This window comes from Meleagris gallopavo, chromosome 19 (genome assembly GCF_905368555.1).
Source record: "Meleagris gallopavo chromosome 19, MGAL_WU_HG_1.1, whole genome shotgun sequence".
Classification (NCBI taxonomy): domain Eukaryota; kingdom Metazoa; phylum Chordata; class Aves; order Galliformes; family Phasianidae; genus Meleagris; species Meleagris gallopavo.
The window spans coordinates 5355480-5367543 of record NC_139422.1 but is presented as its reverse complement, the minus strand read 5'-3'; the positions used below and the strand labels follow the sequence as shown (position 1 = coordinate 5367543).

General features: G+C 50.6%; 1 long non-coding RNA gene across 11 annotated transcripts in view; it reads right to left on the bottom strand.

Moving 5' to 3' along the window:
• LOC104913676 (uncharacterized) overlaps window positions 1-12064 on the bottom strand; it is a 92624-nt gene that overhangs the window by 56339 nt on the left and 24221 nt on the right. Inside the window, exon 1 of one of the 11 annotated variants that reach the window (XR_014887347.1) lies at window positions 4356-4698. The exons of the other annotated variants lie outside the window; for them this stretch is intronic. This is a non-coding gene — a long non-coding RNA (uncharacterized LOC104913676). Of the gene's footprint in view, window positions 1-4355; window positions 4699-12064 lie in introns of those variants that run through there. 11 annotated transcript variants of the gene reach the window in all.

Below are 12064 nucleotides of genomic sequence, written 5' to 3'. Positions count from 1 at the left end.
AACCAGACAAAACATGCTTCCCAGCAGCTCATCCAGTGTGGATTCTCTGGTGTCCTGTTAAGGTTGGGTTCACACGCAGTTATTGAGCGCTCGAGTCTTTCTTTCCTTCTGTAGCCACCCACCCATTTTCACAAGACTTGTGGGAGCCGTACAAGAGCTCTACCCTTCAGCCAAACATAATTGAAACTCGTCGCTGGGTAGAAAAGAGGGGGAGGCGGGAACAAATGGATAGAGCAAGCAAGAAAGAAAGAGGCACGTACATGCACATGCACAGGCTGAAACATGGAGGCCTTGTTCTCTTAAAAAAAAAAAAGAAAGAAAGAAAGAAAGAAAGGAAAGGACAGAAAAGAAAATAATGAAAAAGAAAAGGAAAAAAAAAACAAAGTCAGTCTGCAGTGGCCATGGCACCAGCTGAGCTGTTTGCTCGCACACTGCACAGTCCCTCCACGTCAGCTGCTGGGGATTTACAGGCACAACTGATCTGGGAGAGTTGGTTCACCCATGTGCTGGTGTTTATCCAGCACACCATACAGGAGCTGCCCCGTTCCCAATAGCAAGAGGCAATACGTAAATCTTTTGCGCTGCTAATTATATGCTGATTAAGTTTTTGCCATAACAATGCCCTCAGGAATGGATAGCAGTGAGAATCTCAAAGAGGGAACCTGGGGTTTCTCCCCAGAAGCTGGATCCGTGCTTTGCCAGGGACATGAAGGCAGAGGAAAGCGGAGTTCGAGAAAACAACAGAAAGACCTTATTGAATAGCTGTCATTTGGCAAGTATAAATGTATTAGTGATTGTGTTGATAGGAGGCTTGTATCAAGCAGATTAATTTGATAATTGCCCGTGCAGAGAAAGAAAAAAAACAACAACTAAGCCCATTGCCACTGAGATCTGAAATGCCTCTCTTGGTTAAATGAAGTTCCTTTTTTAACTTATCCTGAGGTAATAAGAAAGTTACGATGTAGCCACAATCCAAAACCAACCCCCCATGTTATTCCCTTTTTGACCTATCTTATTTTTGGCATCAGCCCAACAGCCCGGAGCAGTTGAGGACCAAGGGCTTTATTTGTCCCTTTGGGGAGGATGAAAAGACTGTAGAAAAAAATGGAACTTGTTTTGCTGAGGAACCCATCCCTCAGCCTCCCCATGGTGCAGCTCACACGTCCCACACCGGCGGCTGCAGGGAGTGTGTGCTGGGGCAGCACTCAGCGATGTCAAACGCACCCTGCAAACGGCCCCAAATGACATTTTTAGAGAGGCTCTGTTATCAGAGCCTACGGAATTAGCACCACGCAACATCCTTGGGCTGCAAGACGGCTCCTGCCAACGTCAGCGGTGGTGTAGTATGGAGATCAAAGCGCAGCCAAGGAACTGGCGTGGCTGGTGGAAGGGCACTGGGGGAGCAGCCCCACCGAACCTCAAAATGCTTGGGAATGAAAAATTATCCCTGCCACTTGCCTAAATTAGGCAACCCAGATGTGCAATTCTTAAGGAATATCCGCCAGTTGTTTATCTGAAAATGCAGCGCTAAAAGCATTGCCCTTCTGATGAAGAGTTAATCACCCTGGGAATAAATCAGAGGTCTCACCCATGCTGCGGGACTTCTCCCAGTGACACCACGTTCCCACTTGGAAATGAGTTTCTTTGTTTGCTTTTCCCCAGTTATATAAGGGACATAAATTTTTTGTTACGGAGAAAAGTCCAGGCAATCTGCATCTCCCTCCAAGGCGTTTCACTATGGTTCAGCTTGAGCACTGCTGCTGTTGCTGCAATTTTCCAGCTCCTGCCTACGTCTGCACTAAACCCCCCACCCCAGGAAGTAACAGCCCGCATGAAACATCACTGCCTGACTCCAACTCCACAGAGCAAAGCCCTTTTCCACCCCCTGATCCTTATCCTACAAAGCAAAGAGGTTAAGAACAGACAAGCTACAAAACCTTAGGCCAGCACAAGGACGTGCCCAGCGATGCTTCCCCGTGCAAGAACACTTTGGGTGAGCAAAGCGGTGGAACCCAAGCAAACAGTGCTTTGCCACTTGACCCTTTTCCACATCTCCCACAGCCCCCAGCTTTGCCCTCCAGCCCCATCCCTCAGTTCTGGAGGGGAAAGCTGGGGAGGGGAGGCTGTGCTGGGAAGGTCTCAGCGAGGGCTGGGTGCTCACGGCCGGCCGGCGCCACATTGCACACATACCAGCAAACCTCAGCAGCCCCGGAAGGGGAACACAGATGCTCCCAGACCAGGCTGCAAGGAAGCTTTAACCCCTTCCCCGCTATGGCCAAGAGGCTCCTTGAGAGCTGGAAGTCAGCGGGAGAGATGAATCCACTCAAAGGCCAAGCATTCCAGTGCCACATCCCTCCCTTCCTCATGCTAGTCTAAAAAATCCCTGGGAACACAGCTCTTCTCTTCCCCTTCCCATGGCCTTGAGGGGGAGGCAGGGGACAATCCTCAGCCCTGGCCAGAAGCCATGAGTGCTCCCAGCACAGCCCAGGTGCTGCAGAGCCTGGGGTACCTCTGCCTGGAGTCAAGAACTGTGAAACCCATGCCCTGGGAGACCAAAGGATGGCTGCAGGCTGGCAAGGCTCTCTGTGCACCCTGAGATGGGGCACTGTGCGTTCCCGTGTTCACAGCGCCTAAAATCATGACATCAAGGAGGGCTTCTCATCAATATTGGTGGAGGAGAAATCCCCAAAATGGGGTTTGCCCTCAGGTGGGCCAGCGTGACCCCCTGTGATTCAAGGCAGGTTGCTGTGCATGGCTGATTGCACCAGGCAAGAGCCACCCCACATCCCTGTGTCCTCAGGGAAATCCCGGCCATCCCATCTCCAGGGCCCCTTTCTCAGCCTAGTTTCTCACAACAGCTTATTTAGTGCAGAAAAATCACACTTATAGATCCAACATGACAGCAAAGACTTTTCCTTTTTTTTTTTTTTTGTTCTTGTTTTTGTTCTGATTAAGAGGAAATAAATGGACCGAACCCTTCCCAGCACAGGTAGGATCCCTGAAACCTATGGCTGAGCAGACAGAAGGAGCAGCAGCTCTCAGGGCTGCCCTCCCGGCACAGCACAGGGCCGGCGCTGCCCTTCAGCCCCGCTCGGTTCTCTCCAGCACCACTGGGATCAGATCAGGCCCAACAGGATTAACCGCATAACAGCGCGAGGGGAAAGCAGATTCTCCGTTTGGAAAGAAAGGCACAAACACACCCAGCCACTGAAGCCGGCGATAAAGGAACTCGGTTCAGAAGCGGCTGCCGAATTTAGGTTTTCTAAAATTGAGATTTCATATTTTTGTAAGATAGAATTAGACCCCTTCGTCGTAAATTAATAACCAAAGGCCCACAGAAATGTTTCCGTAAACTATTTCTTAATTCCGAAGGAAACCATTTGTTTAAAAGAAGCAAGTGTTCCCCTGCAGAGCCGGCACTCCAGTAACTGCAGCCTGATGATAGAAAATGGGGCCGGATAGTAAAAATAACTTAAAACTATTCTAAACAACCACGAAGCTGAGTAATCTGTTTCAAAGTCCAAGTGGAGATATCCCGGTGACAGGGCCCACAGAAAACGCGAAGGTGCATAGTTAAAAGGGGAGGGGAGCAACAAAAACAAACAGTAAAAATAGTACAAATTCCTTCAGATACTATTGGTGACAAAAGATGAAAGCTGGGATTTTCATCCTTTTTCCAACATCCCTGCTGCCGCGAGGCCCAGGGGCTTCTCCAGGGCTCCATCACACTCCTAACACCAATCCCTGGGTGTGGAGCAAACACTGAACACCGGAGCACCGTGTTCCTCTAAGAAATCAAAGGAAAATACAGACACCCTCTCCCCAGCTGGTAGCAGCCAGTGCAACCCCATGAAGAACAAGGGAAGGAAAGGCCAAGCCCTCATCTCTCGGGCTTTTGTGCTCCAGCCACACTTGTATACACTGCTCTCACGTTACAAAACGTGTAAGTCGCTGTACTAATGGCAAGGTGCCATCGGCATAAATACATTCGTATCTGGACAAAGGATCTGTCCTCAAGCCAGGATCTTCATTAAAAATGAGTTTGTAAGCATTTCCCCTCATTCTTTTGATTCATTTCCACAAAAACAAAACGTGTCGTTGCGTCAAAGTTGCAAGGATGCCCAACGTGAGGCCGCCCCGAGGGCTCAGCCCCAACCACCGCGCTCTCACCATGCTCAGCTTTCCCAGGCTGTGGTTGTGAGGTCTGATCTAATGATGGGCGCACCCATGGCATGGCACGTACAGAGAATCATCAAATCGTTAGGGTTGGAAAAAACTTCTAAGACCCCCAAGTGCAACCATCAACCCTTCCCCACCATGCCCTTCTGTTCCACATCCCCACAGTTCTGGAATACCTCCAGGGATGGTGGCTCTACCACTCCATGGGCAGCTGTTCCAACACCTCACCACTCTTTCTATGAAACGCTTCTCCTAATCTCCAGCCTGGCTATACAAACGCAATACATAGATGTGGTGACTTGTTCAGGAGGCTCCAGAGGACATTGCTGGAGATGGGCAGACTCCAAGGGAAGATCTCCGTGCATTGCTTGGACATGCTCCCATACCATCTCTGCTCAGCAGAGAGCTGGGCAGACCTGGTCACAACCAACACAGCCAGTCCTTCGTGCCCAGCACCTAACCTAACACATTTCAGGTAGATGTGAGCACACCACGGCTAATCACTCACATCACACTGACAACGTGCTGCTTGAAAGTCAGTCAAACATGCGTCAAAGCATCACGTGGTGACTGGCGCAGCTCAGCCCTCCTGGTGCACACAGCCTGCAGGCAGTGGGGCAGAGCCTCCCGCTGTCCCCCCAGCCCTGGGGCACTCTCTGGTGGCTGGGCTCCAGGGACGATTGCTCTGGAATTTCACAAGCGGTCGAGAGCCCCAGAAGGAGGTGCCAAAATGACAGTAAAGCCCATGGGAATGGGCAGCCTGTTGCAATAGAGGGACAAGTGACAGTGACAAACCTTTCCTTGTGTGTGCCCAACAAAGGCACAGCAGAAGCCCAGTGGCCGTTCTTCCTGCAGCCACTCCTCTCCAAAACACATTTCAGCCTTTGCTCCCCTCTTCCAAAACATCTGACCGCCTTCAATTCTGCCTTGTGCTGCTGTAGTGAGGGAAGGGCTCCTGCTTTCTGATTACTGATGAGGAGCCAACATCCAAAAAAAGCCCACAGAACCAAGGCAGACTGAGTTTGCGGTGAGAGGCCATAGCTTTTATCAGGCCAACTGACAGAGCTGGAAAAACAGCAGGCTGTATTTGGGGCACAACTGGCTTTCTTCAGGGTCTGCCTGTGTTGTATACAGGAGAAGCCCACGGAGCAGACAGGGTGTTCCTAGGCTGCACCCTAAATTAAAAACACCACTGGTGAAGAGCTGGAAAAAAAAACAATGAGTTCAAACAGGCAGGCAGCAGAGAGGGGGATTTCCAAAAAGGTGGGGAAGAAATCATCAAAGCAAGCTTTCCAAAGGGCTGCACGCGTGGGGTTCTCTTTGGGCAGGGAAAGCCTTCCAAGATCTGACTCCAGAACAACTTCAGACGTCAATGCATGAAGCTGCCTTGGTCCCTGCTCCTGCAGCGGTCTGGGCAGGCAGGTGGCTCTGCAGGGGTTAAGAACAAAGCACAGTGGCAGCTCTGAACCTTCTGTCCTTTTTACACAACGCTCTCATCGCAAAGAAGCCATAAAGCAGAACTATTTTAACTCTTCTTTAGAGCAGAGAGGAGCATGGGAGGGACTCAGCGCGAGAAGAGTTAAGCCTCGCACCTGAAACACCACCACTTGATCCTTCATCAACCAACAGCCAGGCAGAAAGACTTCAGGTTTTATCCCAGGTCACTGCTGGAGAATGGAGACATCATCTACATCAGATGTTTGGGGGTCAGGCACTCTCTGGGCTTGCTGCCTGGCTGCAGGGATGAAGGTCCCTTCATTTTCAATAAGAGCACAGAGAAGTGTTGGTTTGTTCCCTAATGGCAATCACCATGGAGTTTTGCTCAGCCTTGCTCCTCATACCTAAGTACAGCTGAGGCTGTCAACAAATTCACAGGTCTTCTACTGTGCTTGTCCTCTAACTGCCCCAAGAAGAGAGGCAGCACTTATCTGTGCTTCACAGACAGGTCACCGGAGGCAGAGAGACAAAGCCCCAGCTTCCCTCTGCTTCAGAGAGCCAGGGTTGGGGATTTCATGGTGTCCAGGCACCTGAACCTAAGTCCAAGGTAAGGAATAAGGAACCAACCCTAAAATCCCAGAATCTGGGCATGGAGCCCTGGCTGCAGTCCCCCTCACTGAGTCCCAGCTAGCTGGGATTGCTCTCTGAGGTCTCATCCCAGCCTTGGTGCTCTGGATTGTCGCAGAGGAGCAGTTTGTGCTGCTCGCAGAACAAAACTCAGCCTTCTGATACCTTTGGCACTTCCTCCATGAGTTGCTTTGAAGATTAAAGCCAGAGCCTTGGCTTTGGGAGCTGATGGGAAGCCAGTGGAGCAGCTGGAGCTCCCGGTGGCCTGGCCCTTTGGGGCAGCACATGGTCCTGCTCTGCACCAGCTGCTCCACCACTGCACTGCTTCCACTCTCAGCTTCTGCTCTGAGTCACGGCAATGCAGCCAGCTTGAATCAAGCACCAGGATCGATACAGCAACAATCATTCCCAGGTTGGAAGGGATAAGGCAGCATTTTTTGAAAACAGCTGTTGCCTGGTCTTTGCAGCTAGCAAAGAGGCATACAGGACTGGGACACACACAGTATCAGCCCTCCTGCTCCTCATTCCATTGTCCCTCCCCAGTGCCCTGCAGTGCTGCTTGGCTTGGGGACAATGGGCAGCAGCAGGAGTGATGTCTCCTGGGGGTAAGAAGGCACTAGGAGGGTTGAAATCATGAGTAGCCTTGGTGGGAGGCAGGGTAGAAATACAGTAGCATATTTTTTTATTTATCTGTGTATTTTTCACTGGAACCCCAGTCTTAGGCACTGCATGTCCACAAACACACATGGCAAAAGAACCATTTTTGGTCTAATCAGTACTGATTACTCTGCCTGCAGAATCCTGCACAGAACTCAGCCTCAAGGTGCTCACCAAGACATCCATCCCCTTGACCACGTCCTGGCTCTCCCAGCCAGATCAGCACGGCTGGATTTCTCCAGCCCCCAGCCCTGCAGCATCCACCAGCACAGCTCCCTTTGCCCAAATCTCTCCAGCCGCTCTGCAGACTGCCAACAGAAAGGCACGTGGACCACGAAAAGCTACAGTCGAGCTGAATCCCCAAATGAGGGAGGAGATCCACGCCTGACAAACTTGCATCCGAAGCATCTCCTTCCAGCAGGAGCTGGGGCACAGGGGCAGCCAGGCACTCTGTGCCGCGAAGTGACATGCATCAAAGTAGCATGTGGCACACTCACAGCCATTCTATTAATTTAAGTTAATTTCCTGCAGTTCTGTCTTAGTTTTCCAGCAGATTCGGGACTTAAAGGTTAAAGCGTAACCTTGTCTCGGTAGCTTGCTATTCGCTCCATGCAAATGTCTACCTACAGCCTGGTAATTACATGCATTTCCAAAGAGCCAATCCGCCGTCAGCTTGACAGATACTGATCTTCCCGTTTTATTTTTAGCTCTGTGCTTCCCCCTCTAGATGCAAAAAAAAATTCTGTTTGTTCCATCTCTGCTACAGCCTCTTTTTTCCCCAGCTCACCAGCAAGCTCCTGCCTGAGCCAGGCTGCAGCCAGCAGTGGCACGGGGCTCCTGGCAGGACATTGTCCCCACGCAGGGGGACAGCGGGTGGCAGGGCCTTCGGGGCCACTGGGGAAATTCGTCTCCTTTGGCAATGAGGGTGTTTAAATGGGGAACTCAAGGGAGACGTGGAGCTGCATGCACACACGTGCTAGCTCGATGCAGGGGAACTGGGCACTTTCTTTCTGGGACTTCTCCAGCACACACACATCCCGTGGATAAAGAGGGGACAAATCTGGCCAAACCCAGCTACATGCTCCTGGCTGCAAGACCAGGATCTGTTTGCCACCCAGAGAGAGGATGGTGGGCACAGCAGAGGTCAGCCACGTGCACATGAGGTTCTGGTGATTTGCAGCCCCTAAAATGGGCACGTGTGAGAATTAGCACATGTGGTGCCATTGATGACATCATGCTGCCCTCCTCCATGAACTGCTCTGGTGGCTTTGGGGTGTCCTGCAGAAGTTTTGCCCCATCTGCCTGTCCCCCACCAAAGAGAAGCCCAAGAAGGTGAAGAGGATGGCTGTTAATCAAAAGATCGGGAGAAACAGGGATCGGGTTCTTCTTATTTCCCTTTCTTTTTGGAAAGAGTCACTGGAGTGGAGATGGGTTGGGCTTTGAGGGGTGAGGTCTGCATGCCTCTCTCTCTCTCGAATGCATATTTCACATTTAAACCAGAACAGACTCGCAGAAACTTTACTCACATGGAGAAAAAAAGACACTGAGCCTCAGCAGCAGCACACTCAGAGTAGGCTGGCTGTTGGACCACGGCACGGAGACCAAACCCATCATAGGCAATGCTGACCCTCAGGAACAGCTCTGGGGCTGGACACAGCAGAGAAAGGAAGCCTGGATGCAAGGAAGCCACATAATAAAATGCATGAGACAAACAGCTGAAGAGAAAGGGAGGGAAAAAAAAAAAAAAAAAAAGGAGGAGCAGGGGTGGGTAAAGCAGAGGGAAGGTTTGAGAGGCAGCTGCAAAAAGTGAAAGACAGCAAAACTGGGTCTGATGCACCCAACATCACCAACACCACCACAATGTGCTCAGCCCTGCGCCGGCCGCAGCTCCGCCACATAGGAGGTCCTCATTATGTCTCATGGCTGCAACTACGGGATTGCTTCTCTGCTTAGACTTGTAGGGACTTCCAGGTTACAGTCTCTTCTGACATCGTGCACAAAGACAGCAAACAACGCTGGAAGATGCCTACAGAAGCCTTCAAACATTTCCAACAGGTGGCTTTAGGTCTGGGCTCCACCATTTCAGTTTTCCCCTCGCACAGCCCATAACCTCAAAGCCCTTCCCACACACCATCAGGGAGCATGAACCATCCCCACGGCTTCCATGGGCTCTGGATGGGGCCATGGGAATACAGAGAACGCACCCATCCCCATCGCAGAGTGGGAAGAGCTGATGAATGCAACGAAGCTATTTATTTAACAGCCCACACGCTCAGAATCGAGCTCAGCTCCCCAATCCCCATCCTTCTGCACAAAAACAAATAGATAAATGAACAAACAGACCTGCTTCCTGCTGAGGAGGGGTTGGGGAGCTCCAGGGGAGCTCTGCCACCCACCGTACCTCCAAGCCCCGCACCGACACCAGCAGGGCAGAGCTCCATCAGAGCCAGTTCCTCCGATGCCAGTGTGTTTCGCCAAAGGGATTCAGGGCAAGCAGTGAGCAGAGGCTGGTGTGAGCCTACCCCTTCGCCACGTTCCTGCGAAACATCTTTAAATCTCAGAGCTTTGCATAATCACATTTTAAACGATTCAAACCTGGCACTGCCAGCGTTCCTTTTGCACGTTGCTTTCTTGCTGCTGGCTCGTTTGTGGTTGTTGGTTTTTTTTCAACCGACACAGCCTCCTTTCACCATACAGCCTCCATTTTCCTTTGTGCGATTTAATCATGCTGTTCCCACCTCAGCTTGATTTCTAAAGGCCGGGTACCCCCCGGCCTTTTTCCACGCACAAGGGAACAGAGGCCATATAACGGAGGCAGCACCCAGCTCCCATCTAGGCAGCTCTGCAAGCAGCAGCAGAACCCATCGCCATCACTCTTTTAACCTCTCCTCCCACGCTCATCCCTCAGGCTCTGTGTCATTGTGGTGCTTTTCTCCAAATCCCTTCCCAGTGGGTTTACACTTGAATGTCATTGCAGTGCCCAAGCTTGGGCACTGGGAAACAGTGCTGCGAGCACAAGCAGGAGAGAAAGAACAAGGGGAGTGTCTCCAGGGCTGCCTGACACGTGGCCTCAGCATCTGTTGCCCCCAAAATATCAAAAGGCTTTTACACAAGGAATGCACAGCAGAAGGTTTTAGCTTCTCTGCAACCAGAGCTGGCTCCAGAGCTGGGTCCCCACCAACACTATTTTGGCCAGGGCTTATCCCAGGCACAAGAGGCCATTTCTTCCAAGGCTCTCAGCTCTTCAGCTGTAGGGTCCCCCTTGGAGCTCCATTTTCTATGTCACGTGGCTATTTCTGCCCTCTCACAGCCAACCTTCCCAGGCTTTCTCTGCATGTCTTTCCTCCTCGGTAATTTTCATTCTCTGCCTTTCTGAAACTAATGAACACATCCAGCAGCATACAGGAAGGACTGGAACAGTCACAGGGACTAAAAGGAGCAAAATCATACCCTGAAGGGTGGCACACAGTGAGTGCTCCTCAACCCTCAGCTTCCCTCTACCCACCTGCAGCTCTCCTTTCCAGCACTCCCTGCAATAGGACCACACTTCCCCAGTGCCATCCCCAGCCCTTCACAAGACACTCTCACCATGAGGACAGATGGAAATGACTCAGACCAACCTGTTGTTATCCTCCTTTGCACCCCCCTTGCTGCCCAGTCCCAGTCAGACTCATGGAGTCATCGCAAATTTCCCCCTCTGCTCTCGCCCTGCTCTGCTGTTCCCCATGGCCTTGCTGTTCCTTCATGGGCTGCTTGTCTATTTCGGAGCCCCTGATTGTATCTGACAAGGTCTCCTAATTGTCTCCACTGATTTTACCAGAGACTGATTTTAAAAGCAGCTCAGTAACTTCGTCACTTCTATATCATTGCTGAATTCAGCTTCCTCATTTATTAATGGGTCTTCTCTGGCTCTTTCTCCCCTGATATGTTTGCCAAATCCCTTTTTATTTCTCTTAACCCCTTTGGCTAACATTAACAAGCAAAAACTCAGTAATATTTGATATTATATGTGTATAAATAAAAGCAGGAAAAGATCTTATTCACTCCTGTTATAGCTACTAAAGCAGGCCTAGGGCTCTGCAATAGCAGCTTTACTGCATACATTAAATATCTCCATTACTTTATTAATGTGCAGAACATTGGTATTTTATTGGATAGTTTGGTTATTTACCTTGTAAAGTAACATGCATCACAAAGTACAAAAAGAGGGTGTTTAGTTCATCCTCCTGATGTCTGCACCTCTACAAACCGAATCAACACAAGACTACCAAACCCCAACCCCAGGTGCTATAAATGAGTTTGCTTTCTTTTCCAATAGTTGGGAAGGAGAGGGAAGAACAGCAGAAGCATCACTCACTGCTAGGAACAGCCTCCTGGTGCCAGCTTCATGGAATCATAGTGTCATTAATTATGGTTGAAGATTTCCAAGATGGCCAAATCCAACCCCAACCCATCCCCACCATGCCTGTTGAGCTTCACCCAGCCCATAGCCAGCAGAGGGAGAAGCAAAAACTAGAACAAACTAAAAGCCAACGCAAAAGAAGGAATTCTCTGTCTTTCATATCTTCAGAGACATCTCATCCGCGGTTCAAACAGTACACCAACCAGTCAGCAAAATGGTAACGGTCAGACCCACTCAGTGAACAAAAAACACCTCTGAAAGTCCTTCAGAAAGAAATTCCAAAAGGACTTTAAAAAGAATTAACCTAATCTGGATAAATCAAGTCATCCTTTATGAAAGAGGCTGGCTTCCCAGCTCCATGGACTGGGTTTTTATGTACCTTGCTTTAAATCGCTGCCTCAAAGACTCCCCAACCTGGGCACCCAGCACCCGTTCTGGTTCCCCACAGAGTGAAGACGAGCAGCAAAATGCAGAAGGAGCTCCTGGAGGGTCCCATCCCCACAGCTCAGCATTACAGCTTCCTTGGGCCTCTCAAGGGGGGTGGGGTCCTGTGGGAGCAGCAATGGGACAAGCGGGACGGGCGGAGGGAGTGCATTTTGGAGCTGTGGGACATCTGCACTGAGTGCTCAAGCAAAAATTCACAGCATTTGCTTTTCTGGCATAAGGAGAGAAAACGCAGAGGGAGAACCCAAAAATGGGCACATGGGGCTCAGCACGTCAGCTTACCCCTCTCCAAGCAGTGCTGGTCCTGAGGGGATGGAG